This window comes from Gossypium arboreum, chromosome 11 (assembly GCF_025698485.1).
Source record: "Gossypium arboreum isolate Shixiya-1 chromosome 11, ASM2569848v2, whole genome shotgun sequence".
NCBI classification, from domain to species: domain Eukaryota; kingdom Viridiplantae; phylum Streptophyta; class Magnoliopsida; order Malvales; family Malvaceae; genus Gossypium; species Gossypium arboreum.
The window spans coordinates 87043177-87060856 of NC_069080.1; positions in this window are offsets into that span (position 1 = coordinate 87043177).

Genomic DNA, 17680 nt, shown 5'->3' on the forward strand with positions numbered 1-17680 from the left:
CCTAAATTTTTTCCCTGATAACTCCTTAATCCTTTCCTTAAATTTCTCCTCTGATCACTCACTTCAGAGTTCACATCCAATGCCACTACTGGCCATTTATTGAGCAAAGATAAATCCTTCTTTTGAGCAAGGAGGGTTTCGAACCCCAAACCTCCTTGCCATGCATGTGACGCCACTTCTAAGCCCCACATGTGACGCTACTTTCCACTCCAACACAAGGCTCCTTGTGTCCAATTCCTCCTTCATTTATTTAAAAACCAAACTACTTGCCATCAAGGTTCTTTTAATCATTAAACTATAATTTCCTTCACCCCAAAGTTCGAACTCAAAACTTAACCAAGGCCTATTATCACATAAATAACACTTGACTAGGAATATTAAGCACACCTTTTATTAAAACTGAAGAAAAAAGAAAGTTCAAGATTTTTGGGGTGTTACAACTCTACCCACTAAAAGAAATTTCGTCCTCGAAATTTTATTTGATCCAAACAGTTGAGGATATTGATGTCGCATCGCTTCCTCAGGTTCCCAAGTAGCCTCCTCAGCCTTGTGATTACACCAAAGCACTTTGACTAATGGGAGGAACTTACTTCTCCATACCTTAACATCATGACCAATTATTTGTATGGGCTCTTCCTCGAAAGTTAGGTCTGGCCTAACCTCGATCTCCTCAACCGACACGACATGTGAAGGATCAAAAAGATACCGTCTTAGCATGGAAACATGAAACACGATCTGAATTTGGCTTAGTTTAGAAGGTAATTCCAGCTGATATGCGACTGGCCCAATCCGCCTCACAACCCGATATGGCCTAATGAACCTTGGGCTTAGCTTCCCCTTCCATCCAAACCTTAATACCTTCTTCCACGAAGAGACCTTAAGAAAAACTAAGTCCCCCATTGCATACTCAATCTCTCGACGCTTAAGGTCAGCATACGACTTCTGCCTATTCGAGGCCTCCTTCAACCTAACCCGAATCAATTTTACCTTACCCTTCGTATCTGCTATTAACTCAGGGTCCAAAACTCTTCATTCGTACAATTCTTTCCAACATGTTGGAGTTCAACACCTTTGCCCATATAGTGCTTCATACGGAGCCATCCTAATACTTGCTTGATAACTATTATTGTATGCAAATTCAGCTAACAGCTAATAGTCTTCCCAGCTACCTCAGAACTCAATTACACATCCCCTCAACATATCTTCCAAAACTTGGATCACCCTTTCTGACTGTCCATCAGTTTGATGGTGGAATGTCGTACCAAAGTTCAACTTAGTACTCAACACATCGTGCAGCTTCTTCCAAAATCGCGAAGTGAAATTTGGGTCCCTATCAGATACTACAATCACCGCCACATACAACCTAGCTAGCTTTCGTAACGAGTAATCGGTGCGGACCAGTACGAAATAGGCAGAGTTGGTTAACCAATCCACTATAACCCATATCGAGTCCTTCTTAGTAGGCGTCAAGGGAAGCCCACTAACAAAGTCCATAGTAATCCTTTCCCACTTCCAAAGTGAAATCTTTACTGGCTGAAGCCAACCTGAAGGCAACTTATGTTTTGCCTTTACCATTTAACAAATCAAGCATTTACTTACGAACTCCATAACCTTACACTTAAGTCGAGGCCACCAATAAAGCTCAAGCAAATTCTGATACATCTTGTTTCCACCAAGATGTATAGCATAGAGACTGCTATGCGCTTCCCACAGAATAGAATGCCTTAGATCATCGTCCTTTGGTATACACATTCTCCCACGGAAACACAACATTCATTCACTATTTATCCCAAAGTCTGATGTCTCCCATTTACTACTTGTCTAAAATGAGCACCCAAAGTCTCATCCACTAACTGCTTATTCTTTATCTGCTCAACCCATACCGGTTTTACTTGAAGCTTAGCTAACAAGCTACCATCATCCAACAGGCTTAAACGAGCAAGCATAGCCCTCAAGTCTAACTTAACCCTACGACTCAATGCGTCGGCTACCACATTTTCTTTACCAGGGTGGTATTTAATTGGACAATCATAATCCTTCAATAATTCCACCCACCTACGCTACCTAAGGTTTAGCTCCTTTTGGGTAAAGAGGTACTTCAAACTCTTATGGTCAGAATAAATTATGCACTTCTCTCCGTATCAATAATGCCTCCATATTTCTAGCGTGAAAACCACCGTAGCTAGTTCTAAGTCATGGGTTGGGCATTCACCTCGTGAGTCATAAGTTGACGTGACGCATACGCGACCACCTTTCCTTCCTGCATCAATACACAACCCAAGCCCACATACGACGCGTCACTATAAACCTTAAACTCCTTCCCAGGCTCTGGCTGAATCAACACAGGAGCCTTAGTTAAAACCTTCTTAAGTTTTCCAAAACTCTCTTGCTGCTTGTACGTCCAATCAAACGGTACCCCTCCTCAACAACTTAGTTAAAGGTGCAGCAATTAATGAAAAGTCCTCAACGAACTGCCTATAGTATCCTGCCAAGCCCAGAAAAATTCAAATTTTTGATGCTGACTTAGGTGTTTTCCAGTCTAACACTGCTTTAATTTTTTGGGGATCCACTTTAATCCCCTCAGCTGACACCACATGTCCTAGAAAAGCAACCTCCCTTAGCCAAAATTCGCACTTACTGAATTTGGCATACAGTTGCTTCTCCCTCAAAATCTATAACACAATCCTTAAGTGTGCATCATGCTCATCCTCATTTCTTGAGTACACTAAGATTTCATCTATAAAAACCACCACAAATCGATCCAGGTTGGGTTGGAAGACCCGATTCATGAGATCCATGAAAGTGGCAGGTGCGTTCGTTAGCCCGAATAGCATCACCAAGAACTCGTAGTGCCTATAACGAGTTCTGAAAGCTATCTGATAAACATCCGCCTCGTTAACCCTCAATTGGTGATACCCCGAACGCAGATCAATCTTAGAGAAAATAAAAGCTCCCCTAAACTGATCAAAAAGATCATCGATTCTAGGTAGAGGGTACTTGTTTTTAATAGTTAACTTGTTTAACTGTCGGTAGTCGATGCACATTCGCAGTGTCCCATCTTTCTTCTTTACGAATAACACCGATGCTCTCCATAGAGACACACCTGGTCAGATGAAACCTCGATCCAACAATTGCTCAATCTGTGCCTTAATTTCTACTAACTCCCTCGGTGCCATTCGATAAGGGGCGATGGACTCTGGAGTCGTACCAAGTAACAACTCGATTCCAAATTCTACCTCTCTATTGGGTGGCAACACTGGCAGCTCCTTGGGAAGAACATCAGGAAATTCCCTAACTGTTTTTAACTCCTTAACAGTAGGGCTCTTAGCCTCCGTATCACTAATATAAGCCAAATAGGCTTCGCATCCCTTTCATACCAACTTCTCATCCCTTAATGCTGAAATCACATTCGACAGATAATTTTGGCGTTCACCAATCACCACCACCTCCTTATCCTCCGTCATTCTTAACACCGTTCGCTTTGCAGCACAATCCAAGGTTGCTCAGTGTTTCAGCAGCCAATCCATACCCAAGATTAAATCAAACTCGTTAAACGAAAATTCCATCAAATTCGCTAAAATGGTAACCCCTTGGACTACTAAGGGTACCTCCCTAAACAACTTATTCACTCCCACTGACTGGCCTAATAGACTTATCACAGTAATCTCATTCATAGTAATTTCAAACATATCACCCAAAGGTTCAGTTATATTGCATGCAACATATGAATGTGTCGATCCAATATCAATCAATGTAGTGTAACGTAACTCATGTATAAAGAACATACCCATTATCACATCTGGGGCATCTCCGTCTTCTCGGGGACGAATAGCATAAACTAAAGCTGGTTGCCTCGCCTCAGCATGGCCTGCATCTTCGCCTGGTGCTTTACGTCCACGTCTATTGCCGTTACCACCCCTGGCCTGCCTACGACCACTTGGCAGCAGCTGACCACCCCTTGGTGGCTGAACACCACCTTGGCCCATGATTGGCACCTGACCTGGCCTTCTAGGGCAACTCTTGATCCTAGGCTCCATAGATCCACAAGCTAGACAAGCTTCCGTCCTCTTCCAACACTCGCCTTTATGACCTTGCCCACAATCAGCACAAGGTGGAACCTTTGGATTAACAGCAGGGGGCCTGCTCTAACTGGCCCATTAACTCTGGCCCTAGCCCTAGGCCTCTGTCCAACACTAGGAGTCTCAGCCTCCCTTTTATTCTTACCCCTTTCTTTTTCTTGATTCAGGCACTCAGTGTGCTTCACCTCCCCTAATATCTTTGTTTTCTCTACCAACTCCGAGAAAACTCGCTCCCTTTGTGGAGCTATCAATACTCTGAGGCTATCCCTACGACCATCCTCAAACCTAACGTAACGCTCATAGTTCGTTGCCACCATAACTCTTTCATACCTACTAAGGCGTAAAAATTCTGCCTTATACTCCGCCACATATTTGTTTCCATGGGTCAAATTTAGGAACTCCTTCCAGGTAGTAGCCACATAACTCGCACCCACATAAGTCGGAGACTCAGTGTGCCGCACAGCAAGAACTTTTTCCAAAACATTGTGATCCAATTCTTTTTTTTAAAAAATAAACCCAAATAATAAGGCCCACTTCACAGCCTGAGTTTTACAATTTGGCTCTGGTACCACTAAATGTAACACCCCATACCCGGCCTAGACGTTATGGCCAGATCCAGCGTATCACATTGAACTGTTTTATTGAAAACCATGTCTTCATTAAAAACCCTTCAAAAGAGAAAATTAGGTAACATTTTGTGACAGCCCAAAATTGACACTAGTCGGGAAGTGGTTTCGGGACCGCTAAACCGAGTCACCGAAATGTTTGAACATAATATTTATTGTCTAGAATATGTATTTATGAATGTGTGAAAATTTCAAGCTTCGATTTAGTCGATTGCATGTTAATTCAGTTATTAGGACTTGTGTGACACTTTTGAAATGTGCTAGGCTAATCTATAAGGACCTAATAGTGCATGTAATCAAAAGGAGGACTTGCATGTCAAATTCCCCTAATAGCTAGTGGCCGCCATGACAAAGGATTATGGGCAAAACATGTCATAAAACATGTTGGGACAATGGTGTATGTAAGAAAAAATAAAATAATGAGCATGGGAATTGAATAATGAAAGCGAAGAAAAAAAGAGAATGGTGAGTGTTTCCCCATTGCCGTGAGTTGAAGAAAGAGAGAAAAAAATTGTTGTTCATCTTTTTTCATTTCTTTGAGCTGAAAATTCTAAGGAAGAAGGAAGGGTTTTTGCTTCATGCTTGGTTTGGAAGAGGATTAGGAGGAGGTTTGGCCATACTTGTATTAAGATTAAGGTATGTTTGATGTTGTGCCATGAGATTCATGCATGTTTTTGGTTGCTAACTTGATGTTCTTATTAGCCCATGGTTCAAATCTTTGCTATGTCATGGGGATGATATTCGGCCAAGGTAGATGTTGTGTTAATGCCATTGCATGCTAAATATGAAGCTTGATAATGATACATGTGATGGTGGATTGAGGACTCTTGGATTTTCTTTTAGCATTTTTGAGTGAGACATTAAGTTCTTTGTTTAACCATGACCAAAATCGAGGTATGGTGTTGTGGTGTATTCGGCCATGGTATATCCATAAGTATGATTTATGCATATTGCATGGTAGGTAAGATTTGAGCTTTGGATATATGTTTATATTTGGATATAAGCAACTTTGAAATTCGGCTCTAGCATATATATATATATATGTTTGCACATGATGTATTGGTATGACATATATACTATCTCAAGGTATATATTTGCATATGATGATGCTTCGGTTATGAAATAAATGATTGATGCGTATTGAGTTACAATATGGAATGCGTTAGTTAGTAAAATGTATGCTGTTTTTGTGTGGTATTAAGCCTATAATTGGCCTCAACATGGACATGCATATTCGGCCACATGAGGGGGATTGGTGTGCATGCATTCGGTTAGAGGCAAGCATATTGACGCCTATTCTTGGCTTGGAAAAATTCAGCTAAGGAGAGTACTAACTAATGTGTTGAGTTTGATTCATGATTTCCGTACATATGTGACTTTAATGTCTAATGAAAAAAAAATGTGGGCTAAGTACCTTGAATTCCTCTTTCGATGCTCAAATGATTAAATCAATTTATTTGTTAAATTAAGCTCAAGAGCAAAGGGGAGCTAAATCCGATAAAGGGAAGGAAAAAGTGGTCGAATAGCCATAGGGATCATTCGACGACATCCGAGGTAAGTTCTTGAGTAATAGGGCTTAAATTATGATTTGATTAGATCATGTCTCAAGTAAATCAAATCATGCTCTTTGTGTGTGGATATTGAACCGAAATGTGCAAGAGTGATAAGTGTATTGTATTTGAGTTTTGCTAATGGAAATGAAATCTGAATGTGTCATGATTTAGTGTTAAATGTGCATGTTTATTCGAATGGTGTCCGGCTAAGTCCCAAGGCTTTTGTGCTAAGTGACTAAATCCGGTCAACTCTCAAGGCGTTTGTGCGAAGTTACCAAAACCGGGTTAAGTCCCAAGGCATTCGTGCGAAGTTATTAAATCCGGGCTAATTCCGAAGGCAATTGTGCGAATCACTATAACCGGCTATGTCCCAAGACAATCGGCGAGTCGCTATATCCGGTTAAATTCAAGGTAGGTGATTCGGAATGAGCAATCTTGCTGTAAAAATTTCAGTTAATACGCTTGCAAAAATTCCAAGAATGAAGTATATGCATTGGAATAGTTGAATTCCTTGAATAATATTCATTTCGGTTGAGTAATGAGCTTCCTAGATTTGGCTAAGATGATCCCTTATGTATGAACATAGGGGTTGGAATGTAAAGTAGAAATGATTTGAAAGTATGTATATACGGAATTATCGATTTAGTTATATGAATGCTATACCTGTTGTGCTTAAATTCTTCACTCAAACTTACTAAGCATAAATTGCTTACTCCGTTTCTTTGTTTCTTTGTTTTATAGATTTTGGCTCGTCACCATCGGACTCGGGATTTTTGGAAGTCAAAGTCTCCCACACTATCAAGGCCCCTTTGGTACAAATTTTGGTTGAGCTTTGAAATGGCATGTATAGGACTACCCTTTGTTGCTTTTCAAGTACTTTTGTGATGTATGTGTGTACGACCATGCGAAAATGGCTCGTAAAAGTGGAGTATGGCATTAGACCATTTGTGTTTATGTATATATGTATGGTTTCATGATGTTACTACGGACTGAATGGAAGTGTTGGGCAAATGATCAGCCATTGGAATGGCTAAATATGATTATATGTGGACCTATGTATGACAAACCTCTAGTTGGTCCATGGAAACCACGAAATAGGTAAAGTTTACCTTGAAAACAGATGCTGACAGCAGCAGTGGTGTGGATTTGAAAAATCACTAAAATTTGTAGGAATGGAATTAAATAGTGAATAAATTATGTAAATGAACCTTGATGAATCTAATTTCATATGGAAGAAACGAAACGGTCATATGAGTTATATGTTAAGAGATATTATAGTTCTCGTGAAACAGGGCCAGAACGGTTTCTTGATTCCCTGTTCCGATTTTGGAAATTCATTTTAAATTAACCAGAGATAATTAGGAGTCATGCCATATATGTATATATTCCTCTTTGAGTCTAGTTTCTATAGAAACAAACGGCATCAGTATTGAAGCCCTGTAAAGAGAGATATTCAAGTTGTAATGCGCGAAGGTCAGTGTAGTCGACCCCTGTAACATGGGAGACTTTAACTAATAAAATGTACTAATTGGCCAGACCAAAAATTCTGGAAAAAATTTTGTAGATGTAAATATGAGTCTAATTTCAGGGAAAAATTACAAAACTGATTTTCAAGCTTTGAAACTCAAGATATGATTTTTAAGGCGACAGTGATGCAGTAACCAGCTCGTCTGGAAAATTTTAAATGGACTGTGAAAATGATTAAGTCGAGTTGTGTGCACCTTGTGTTCGACTCCGGTAACGGACTCGGGTACGGGGTGTTACAATTTTATTGGTATCAGAGCTACGGTTTAGCCGATTCTAGGACTACCGTAATGCGTTTGGGTCTAGCTATACATGCCATTTTATGTGATTATTCGATAGTGTGGTGATTTCTGACGTTTGAAATTGTGTTTATTTATAGTAATGGATCCCGATCCCAACCGAGCGATAGCTGATGATGTGGAGAGTGTGGCGCCTGCTCCCACACAAGGGACAGCGCCGGCGGACTCTCAACCTATTGCTAGCAATCCGAATGATGAGGCTAGGCAAGCTTTTTATAGCGTGATGAATGATTGGTTCAACCAATACATTCGAACTAATACTACTGTTCCACAACCTCCATTCCCAACAAACACCACCCCAAGACCTACAATGCCTCCCAGAATCGACCAAATAAGGTCGAATAAGCCCCAGTTGATGAATCCGAAAACATGGGGCAACTGAATTTAAGGCTACGGATAGCGACGATGCTGAGCAAGCTGAGTTTTGGTTGGACAACACTATCCGAGTACTCGATGAGCTATCTTGTACACCCGATGAATGCCTAAAGTGTACTATCTCCTTGCTACGCGATTCGCCTACTATTGGTGGAGTACTCGACTTGTTGCCCCGAGAACAAGTAACTTGGGAGTTTTTCCAAACTGAGTTTCGGAAAAAGTATATCAGTCAGAGATTTGTTGATAAAAAACGGAAGGAATTTCTTGAGCTCAAGCAAGGTTCTATGTCGCCATCGATTATGATCGAAAATTTGTTAGACTTAGTAGATACGCCGGAATGTATTTCGTCCGAGGCTATCATGTGCAAACGCCGAGGATGGGCTGAATGAAGATATAAAATGTTCGTTGGCATTCTTGAAATACGAGAGTTCGTAGTACTTGTCGAGCGAGCTTGTAAAGCCGAAGAGCTTAGAAAAGAAAAAGGAAAAGTTGATGTGGGAACTGAAGAGTTTCGTAAAAGATCCTCGGGAAAGTCTCTTCAACAGGCATCGAAGAAATTTCGTGATGACGTGGGCCGGTCTAGAGGCACTTCGGGCCTTTTTAGACGAGATCGTGATCGACCCCCTGTGGGTACACGAGGCGCCGATTCGCCGGTGTTGGGAATGAACGTCGAGACGAGCGGAGTGTCGCATTGTGGCAAGTGGCATTCGGAAGTTGTAGATTCCGTGACCGCCTGTTACAAGTGCGGATCAGTTGACCACTTCATTAAAGATTGCCCGAGGTTGTGCGAATGTAATGTAGATCGAGTGGGAAACCGGCGCTACCACCGCCGAGGTAGACCATCTAGGAATACGGCAATGCTAGTGGTGGTCGAGAGGATCTAGAGATGCTACGACCAGATCCGAGGCTCGCGCTCCTACTAGGGCTTATGCAATACGCGCACGCCGAGGATGCTTTCTCGCCGGATGTTAATACGGTACTTTCACTCTCTTTGATACTAATGTGATTGCTTTGATTGACCCCGGTTCTACTCATTCTTATATATGCGAACGTTAGCATCCAAGAAGACTTTACCTATTGAGTCTCTGAGTTCGTAATTGGTGTCAAATCCCTTCGGATCGTTACGTGCTTGTCGACAAAGTGTGTAAGAAATGCCCCTAGTAATTCGAGGTTCTGCTTTTTCCGCGGACTTGATGTTGTTGCCGTTTGACTAATTTGATGTTATCCTCGGTTTAGATTGGTTGACCGCACGACGCGGTTGTGAATTGCAAAAGCAAGACTATTGATTTGAGGTGCGCAAATAACGAGATGATCCGAGTTGAGTCTACGGACTTAAAGGGTTGCCAATGTAATATCATCAATGTTGGCCCGTAAATATGTAAGAAAGGGTGCGAAGCATACCTTGCGTATGTACTTGATGATAAGGAGTTAGAAATAAAACCCGAATCTGCGGTGGTTTGTGAATACCGGATGTTTTTCCCGAAGAATTACCGGGTTTGCCACTGCTCGGAGATAGAGTTTGGTATTGAGCTTGTACAGGACCATACCGATTTCGATAGCTCCGTATCGTATGGCACCAACGGAATTAAAGGAGTTGAAAGCTCATTTGTAAGAGTTGGTGGATAGAGGTTTTGCTCGCCTGAAGTTTTTCACCTTGGGGTGCACCGGTGTTGTTTGTGAAAAGAAGGACGGAACCATGAGGTTGTGCATCGACTATCGTCGACAATAAAGTGACAATAAAGAACAAATATCCGCTATCACAGATCGATGATTTGTTCGATCAGTGAAAGGAGCCTCGGTGTTCTCAAAATAGATTTGAGATCGGGCTATTATCGAGCCATGAATTCGAGATTCGGACATACCCAAAAGCGCCTTGAGCGAGATATGGTCACTACGAGTTCTTAGTGATGCCGCTTGGGCTCACTAATGCCCTTGCGGTATTTATGGATTTGATGAATCGGATCTTCGACCATATTTGGATCGGTTCGTAGTTGTGTTCATTGACGACATCTTGGTTTATTCAAGAGATGAGACCGAACATGCGGAGCACCTGAGATTAGTGTTGCAAATTTTACGGGATAAGCAGTTATATGCTAAGTTCAGCAAGTGTGAGTTCGGTTAAGAGAGGTTAGCTTCTTGGGTCATGTGGTATCTCAGATCGGTATTCGAGTTGACCCGAGCAAAATTTCAGCCATACTTAACCGGAAGCCTCCAGAAATATTACCGAGGTTCGAGCTTTTGGGACTTGCTTGGTTACTACCGACGGTTTGTAAAAGGATTCTCGATGATAGCCACACCCATGACGCTAAACCGCTTCGTAAAGATGTCAAGTTTGAATGGACGGAAAAGTGTCGAAAAGTTTCGATCAATTGAAAACTCATTTGACGGAAGCTCTAGTATTAGTGCAGCCCGAATCTGGCAAAGAGTTTGTCATCTATAGTGACGCCTCCCTACTTGGGTTAGGTTGCGTATTGATGCAAGAAGGTCGAGTTGTGGCCTATGCGTCGAGACAATTAAAGCCACATAAGAAAAATTATCCGACCCATGATCTCGAATTGGCTGCCATCGTATTCGCCTTAAAGATATGGCGACATTACTTATTTGGTGAAAGTGCCATGTGTATTCGGATCACAAAAGTCTCAAATATTTGATGACTCAAAGAGACTTAAATCTGCGACAAAGACGTTGGCTCGAGTTGTTAAAAGATTATGAGCTTGTCATTGATTATCACCCGGAAAGGCTAATGTGGTTGCGACGCCTTAAGCCGTAAATCACCGTTTGCTTTTACTGAGCGATGAATGTACACTTGTCTATTCTACCCGACAATGTGTTAGTAGCCGAATTAAAGGCCAAACCATTGTTGACTCATCAAATTCGTGAAGCTCAGAAAGTTGACGATGAGTTGGTTGCAAAATGGGCTAAGTGTGATCCGAACAAGGAATCGGAGTTTCAAATTGATGATGACGATTGTTTGAGGTTCAGAAGTCGTCTGTGTGTTCCAAGGAATTCGGAACTCATTTCGATGATTCTAAACGAAGCCCACTGTAGCCGAATGTCAATTCACCCGGGGAGTACGAAGATGTACAACGATTTGAAACGTCGGTTTTGGTGGCATGGTATGAAACGAGACATCTCCGACTTGGTTTCGAGATGTTTAATATGTCAACAAGTGAAAGCGGAACATCAAGTGCCTTCAGGGTTATTTCAGCCGATCACGATACCCGAGTGGAAATGAGATCGAGTCACAATGGACTTTGTGTCCGGACTGCCATTGTCAGCAAGTAAGAAGGATGCGATTTGGGTTGTTGTTGATAGACTGACTAAGTAGGCTCACTTTATCCCCGCATGCACGGATTTTTCATTGGATAAACTCATTTGAATTGTACGCTTTCGATTGTGAGATTACACGGGGTACCTATTTCTATTGTATCGAATAGAGATTCGAGATTCACCTCGCGATTTTGGAAGAAATTGCAAGAAGCCTTGGGCACCAAGTTGCATTTTAGCACCGCTTTTCACCCCCAAACTGATGGTCAATCCGAGCGGATAATTCAGATACTTGAGGATATGTTGAGATGTTGCATCCTCGAGTTCAGTGGTTCATGGGAACGGTATTTACCTTTGATTGAATTTGCTTACAACAACAGTTTTCAATCAAGTATTAAGATGGCACCTTACGAGGCTTTGTACGGGCGTAAATGCCGTACACCATTGTTTTGGACCGAGCTCGGTGAAAGTAAAATTTTCGGAGTGGACTTGATTAAAGATGCTGAACAGAAAGTAAAAGTAATCTGTGAAAGTCTAAAGACAGCTGCAGATCGTTAGAAATCGTACGCAGATTTGAAACGAAAAGACATTGAGTATCAGGTGGGAGATAAAGTGTTTCTTAAAGTTTCGCCTTGGAAAAAGATACTCAGATTTGGTCGTAAGGGCAAATTGAGTCCGAGGTTCATCGGGCCATATGAAGTCTCCGAACGAGTCGGTCCAGTTGCATATCGATTGATTTTACCTCCTGAACTTGAGAAGATTCACGACGTCTTTCATGTTTCGATGCTTCGACGCTATAGATCTGATCCATCGCACGTAATTAGTCCATCAGAGGTTGAAATTCAAGCCGATATGAGTTATGAAGAAGAACCGATTCGTATCCTAGCTCGTGAAGTGAAGGAGTTGCGAAACAAAAGGGTTCCGCTAGTGAAAGTGTTATGGCTCAAACACGGGATAGAAGAAGCTACTTGGGAACCTGAGAACTCTATGAAAGAGCGATACCCAAACCTATTTACCGGTAAGATTTTCGGGGACGAAAATTTCTTAAGTGGGGGAGAGTTGTGACAGCCCAAAATTGACCCTAGTCGAGAAGTGGTTTCGGGACCGCTAAACCGAGTCACCGAAATGTTTGAACGTAATATTTATTGTCTAGAATATGTATTTATGAATGTGTGAAAATTTCAAGCTTCGATTTAGTCGATTGCATGTGAATTCAGTTATTAGGACTTGTGTGACACTTTTGAAATGTGCTAGGCTAATCTATAAGGACCTAATAGTGCATGTAATCAAAAGGAGGACTTACATGTCAAATTCCCCTAATAGCTAGTGGCCGCCATGACAAAGGATTATGGGCAAAAACATGTCATAAAACATGTTGGGACAATGGTGTATGTAAGAAAAAATAAAATAATGAGCATGGGAATTGAATAATGAAAGGAAGAAAAAAAAGAGAATGGTGAGTGTTTCCCCCCCATTGCCGTGAGTTGAAGAAAAGAGAGAAATAAAAATTGTTGTTCATCTTTTTTTCATTTCTTTGAGCTGAAAATTCTAAGGAAGAAGGAAGGGGTTTTTTCTTCATGCTTGGTTTGGAAGAGGATTAGGAGGAGGTTTGGCCATACTTGTATTAAGATTAAGGTATGTTTGATGTTGTGCCATGAGATTCATGCATGTTTTTGGTTGCTAACTTGATGTTCCTATTAGCCCATGGTTCAAATCTTTGCTATGTCATGGGGATGATATTCGGCCAAGGTAGATGTTGTGTTAATGCCATTGCATGCTAAATATGAAGCTTGATAATGATACATGTGATGGTGGATTGAGGACTCTTGGATTTTCTTTTAGCATTTTTGAGTGAGACATTAAGTTCTTTGTTTAACCATGACCAAAATCGAAACGGTATGGTGTTTTGGTGTATTCGGCCATGGTATATCCATAAGTATGATTTATGCATATTGCATGGTAGGTAAGATTTGAGCTTTGGATATATGTTTATATTTGGATATAAGCAACTTTGAAATTCGGCTCTAGCATATATATATATATATATGTTTGCACATGATGTATTGGTATGACATATATACTATCCTAAGGTATATATTTGCATATGATGATGTTTCGGTTATGAAATAAATGATTGATGCGTATTGAGTTACAATATGGAATGCGTTAGTTAGTAAAATGTATGCTGTTTTTGTGTGGTATTAAGCGTATAATTGGCCTCAACATGGACATGCATATTCGGCCACATGAGGGGGATTGGTGTCCATACATTCGGTTAGAGGCAAGCATATTGACGCCTATTCTTGGCTTGGAAAAATTCGGCTAAGGAGAGTACTAACTAATGTGTTGAGTTTGATTCATGATTTCCGTACATATGTGACTTTAATGTCTAATGAAAAAAAAATGTGGGCTAAGTACCTTGAATTCCTCTTTCGATGCTCAAATGATTAAATCAATTTATTTGTTAAATTAAGCTCAAGAGCAAAGGGGAGCTAAATCCGATAAAGGGAAGGAAAAAGTGGTCGAATAGCCATAGGGATCATTCGACGACATCCGAGGTAAGTTCTTGAGTAATAGGGCTTAAATTATGATTTGATTAGATCATGTCTCAAGTAAATCGAAATCATGCTCTTTGTGTGTGGATATTTAACCGAAATGTGCAAGAGTGATAAGTGTATTGTATTTGAGTTTTGCTAATGGAAATGAAATACGAATGTGTCATGATTTAGTGTTAAATGTGCATGTTTATTCGAATGGTGTCCGGGCTAAGTCCCGAAGGCTTTTGTACTAAGTGACTAAATCCGGGTCAACTCCCGAAGGCATTTGTGCGAGTTACCAAAACCGGGTTAAGTCCCAAAGGCATTCGTGCGAGTTATTAAATCCGGGCTAATTCCCGAAGGCAATTGTGCGAATCACTATAACCGGGCTATGTCCCGAAGACAATCGAGCGAGTCGCTATATCCGGTTAAATTTCGAAGGTAGGTGATTCGGGAATGAGCAATCTTGCTGTAAAAATTTCAGTTAATACACTTGCAAAAATTCCAGCAATGAGGTATGTGCATTGGAATAGTTGAATTCCTTCGAATAATATTCGCTCAGTTGAGTAATGAGCTTCCGGTATTTGGCTAAGATGATCCCTTATGTATGAACATAGGGGTTGGAATGTAAAGTAGAAATGATTTGAAAGTATGTATATACGGAATTATCGGTTTAGTTATATGAATGCTATACCTCTGTTGTGCTTAAATTCTTCGCTCAAACTTACTAAGCATAAATTGCTTACTCCGTTTCTTTGTTTCTTTGTTTTATAGATTTTTGGCTCGTCACCATCGGACTCTGGATTTTGGAAGTCAAGTCTCCCACACTATCAAGGCCCTTTTGGTACAAATTTTGGTTGAGCTTTGAAATGGCATGTATAGGACTACCCTTTGTTGCTTTTCAAGTACTTTTGTGATGTATGTGTGTACGGCCATGCGAAAATGGCTCGTAAAAGTGGAGTATGGCATTAGACCATTTGTGTTTATGTATATATGTATGGTTTCATGATGTTACTACGGACTGAATGGAAGTGTTGGGCAAATGATCAGCCATTGGAATGGCTAAATATGATTATATGTGGACCTATGTATGACAAACCTCTAGTTGGTCCATGGAAACCACGAAATAGGTAAAGTTTACCTTGAAAGCAGATGTCGACAAGAAGAAGTGGTGTGGATTTGAAAAATCACTAAAATTTGTAGGAATGGAATTAAATAGTGAATAAATTATTTAAATTAACCTTGATGAATCTAATTTCATATGGAAGAAACGAAACGGTCATATGAGTTATATGTTAAGAGGTATTAAAGTTCTCGTGAAAATGGGCGTAACGGTTTCGGATTCCCTATTCGATTTTGGAAATTAATTTTAAATTAACCAGAGATAATTAGGAGTCATTCCATATATGTATAGATTCCTCTTTGAAAAATTCTAGAAAAAATTTTGTAGATGGAACTATGAGTCTAATTTCAGGGAAAAATTATTAAACCGATTTTCGAGCTTTGAAACTCAAGATATGATTTTTAAAGCATAAAGGACGCAAAGAATAACCAGCTCGTCTGGAAAATTTTAAATGGATGTGAAAATGATTAAGTCGAGTTGTCTGCACCTTGTGTTCGACTCCGGTAACGGACTGGGGTACGGGGTGTTACACATTCAGTTTGTATTTAGTTTCAAAGCGTTGTAATGACAATTAAATAATATCCAGCGCATAGGCCTTATTACAATCCGGACTGAAATAACTTAAAATACTAGAAATTATATGCTTAAGAAAATAAGTCCAAGTCATCTTGCTAGCTGGCCACCTCGGAGTCCCTCCAACCGTCGAACCACCTACTAAGGATCACCTGAGAAAAATAAAAGAGGGGGTGAGTTTGCGAAAACTCAGTGTGTACAACCCTCGGCAAATAGTAAAGCATTCAATAGCAAGTATTTTTGGGCCTGAGCCTAATTCAATATCAGAACAGATGTATAGCTATCAAATATGCACGAATCCTACCCATCCAACTGCTACACACCATCTCCATCCCTCGATACACACCATGTGGGGATATAAATATTAACCCACCCACCCGATACACTCCAATTGTAGTCCAGTTGTGGTACTACCTTCATTGCACCAAGCTGCTAATCAAATATTGGGCTTAATAGCCACCGGTGGATCCACGGTCATCAAGCAACCATGCAATCCTCGTATACTTCCTCCGTTTCATAATTCTCAACCCATATGCAACCTAAATAGAATATCATATGAATGCAGCAGCTATACATGTAACACCATAAATCTTACATTCCACACATAGGGGTATTTTAGTCATTTTTGCCTTCAGGGGCATTTTCGATAATTTCTCTTTATTACGGGTTTATTACATACCTTGGCCCGTTAACAAGTCCTCATTGGTTAAAGTGAACAAATACTATGCACCAGGTAAGGTCCCAGAGAAGAGGAGGTGAGCCATTAAGACCGTTTAAGTACCAAGCTCTTCTTAGATCCAATCCTAGACATGCATATACCCATTGCCATACCTTAACCTTATGACTCGTCCACGGTCACAATTAATTTATTATTTAAGTTTTATGCCTGATTGAGTAGTTACCAAAAAAACTAGGTCCACAACCCCTTATTAAGCACTAACAAATCCATACCCTTACTAAACACTAACAAATCCATACTTCTTCATTTGGCCCATTTAGGCCCAATCTCATTTATATGGCCCATCGAGCCCACTCACATTCATATGGCCCATTTGGCCCAATCACCTTCATATGGCCCGTTAGGCCCAATCACACTCATAGTCATGCAATCATATGATTTTTCATCACATAGTATCAAATTGCCAATTTTGCCTATTATGGCCCCTACAGCCCATCGGGCCCATTTAACCCATTTTGGCCCGGTTGGCCAATACACGACCCAAGCCCATGGAATCGCTCATGAGGCCTTTAATAACCTATCAGTTCCCCCCTTGTGAGTGTTCGCGAACTGGCAAGACTAATGTAACAAAACTTCCAACTTTTCGGCATTTCGGCATTTCGAGATTTGCCAGTTTACTGTGCGTGCAGTGTATGTACACACTTGTTACTAAAACGTGTCGTGATATCATTAGCCACGAACCTACAAACGATGTCACTTAACGATTAGTCATACACTTATCAAATACGATCACCAAAAATCGAAAATCTAACCTTTGCCTTACCTTGAACGACAAGCCTTAACAACCCTTCCTTGATCACTAATCACGAGTATTTCTTAAATCTGCATCAATCTTAATCATTAAGAACCAGACAACAAGTGACTCGCAATCATCTTAAGTCACTCTTAAATCATTCATGACCATTTTGCCAACCTTAACCAATAAAAGAGGAAAACTTACCCAAAACCCTAAAACGCCTAAGGAGCAATTCGGCAAAGATCTGAA